The 2,119-nt window shown below is 39.7% G+C and overlaps 1 non-coding gene across 1 annotated transcript; it reads left to right on the top strand.

Moving 5' to 3' along the window:
• Nucleotides 1-1,257: 1,257 nt before the first annotated feature.
• On the top strand, nt 1,258-1,391 carry LOC119304703. The gene has a single exon (XR_005148421.1). It is a non-coding gene; the product is annotated as a small nucleolar RNA snoR80 (small nucleolar RNA).
• Nucleotides 1,392-2,119: the final 728 nt, after the last annotated feature.

Raw genomic sequence — 2,119 nt, 5'->3', positions numbered from 1 at the left:
AGGTTGGTTTCGTTTTGATCCCCTCGTGTGTCTGTTCACCGGTGTTCCTAGGAGATTGCGGTGCTTAATCTGCTTGTGTTTGATTGCAGAAAGGCGCTGGAAGAGCACTCCCCATGCTTTGTCTAGAGGAGAACACCACCTGGGACTTGGTGGCTGACATTGAGAAGGTCAGGCAGCACATCGACATTCCAGAGTGGCAGGCAACTGCAAATACATCTTCTTTTGTCAACTGCAACATATACCCTGCTGTAAAGAAACCACTTGAAGAAAATATTTAAGAGAGCAGGGCAGTTCGTGTAGATTTTCTTGCATTTGTACATAGCTATTGATCATGAATGTTGCAATGCAAGTTATTAAAAGAATGATGATACCTCTTAATGCCTTGTCTTTTCAGAAACTAGCTAGCTAGTCAAGCATTTCTTTTCAAGTTTGATACTAGTGTTATTGTTGGAGATATATAGTGGAAAACAACATCCACAGTGGTATAGATTGTTCCAGTCCATGACATTCGGGTGCAAATTGGCACATAGCACAAATCTTCAGAGATTTGAGCATACTCCTACCAAATCTTGTACTATATGGCATATCATTAATGTAGGTTTAATATAGTTCTAGCAGATGTAGGCAAGTAGTAGTATATCTTATCTAACTGGACTGGGTGCTCTCTTTTATATATGGAATGATATCTATGTAGGTTCAATTGGGTTATCTGTAGATTTTCCATCTTCTGCATTATTCAGATTATTTTACCTTACCTTGTTTGAACCAAGAATCTGAGCAAAATAGTTAACTGTCAACTCAAGGATTTGAATTTATTTTGGCAGGCACCAATTGGCCAATGAGATGAAGGAGCTGAAGGAGATCCACATGGAGGACACCGAAGAGGAGGAAATGCATGACATCGACAGCTGCGACTTCGGCAACTCCCTTGCGATTGTTGAATATGTGGATGAAATTTACAGCTTCTACAGAAGGACCGAGGTAATTATCTGCTTGGAACCCCGGTCAAGTTATCTAGTACAGAGTTGTGTGTCTGACCTGACCTGGCGAACTCACCCAATGCAGGTCCACTATAAGTTTGAGCTACTGGGTGAAATTTTATTCCTTACTGTCAACATCATTGATAGATACCTGGCCCGAGAAAATGTCGCTAGGAAGAAGCTGCTGCTGTTGTTGTTGCAGGTTTATGGCACTTGCAGGGACAAAACAAATTCCATCTATTTTTTTGTTCTTTGTTTTGATTGATGTGCGTTCATTACCAATTCCTGAGGATGATTTGTGTTCCTCATGGAGATTAGTCTCGGACGCTACAAGCTATTCTCTGTTGTGTGGTATATCCTGATTGGTGGCATTCTATGTGCCAACTTATCCTGGAAACGACACATACATTCATATGCAGTCCTCTGTTATTTTTCTTTTCTCTGTGTTAAATGATCTAAATGTGTGGACCAAATGATCTCATAGTTTAAATGCACCATAGTTTTGCATAACCTCAATACATTTACATGCACACGCATACACATTTGACTGCTGAGTATTTGAATTATTGGAATGTGGGGGTTGGTCTGTTTATTCCCATGTTATTAAGTTTTGTGTATTTAGACTGTAACTCTTAAGATATCATTGTAGCTGTAAGTAGACTGCAAGTTACCAGCAGAATGTAATGGCAGTCTAATTATCACTTTAATTTTCTCCCAAATGACTGTAAGTGGACTGTACATTGTGACACCACTGATGCCAGACTTACAAACAATAGTTTGATGGATTTGTAGGGTTTTTTTGGGCTGTGGTATTACGATAGTTGTAGCTCACATGTTTGAAACCAGGTCCAGTTCCAACCCGATTAGGATTGGCGTTTTAGCAGCATGGATTTACCAAGTTGGGATGTTGGGATAGTTGGATTCCTATTGTCTCTTGTAGCACCAAATGCTAGTATGTGTTTTACTAAAGTCATCAGATAGTTAACTCACTGTGAGATGTCCACACTTGTTTTGTTAACAAACATGAACTGTTGAGTCATCTATTCCTGGCTGTTTCTTTTGTTCAGTATATACGTGTGCTTTCTGTTCTTTTGTTCTATTCACTGTGTGAGTACAGTTTCTTGTTGGCACCAAGGTGT

Source organism: Triticum dicoccoides, chromosome 5A, assembly GCF_002162155.2.
Source record: "Triticum dicoccoides isolate Atlit2015 ecotype Zavitan chromosome 5A, WEW_v2.0, whole genome shotgun sequence".
In the NCBI taxonomy this organism is placed as follows: domain Eukaryota; kingdom Viridiplantae; phylum Streptophyta; class Magnoliopsida; order Poales; family Poaceae; genus Triticum; species Triticum dicoccoides.
This window is presented reverse-complemented; position numbering and strand designations above follow the sequence as displayed.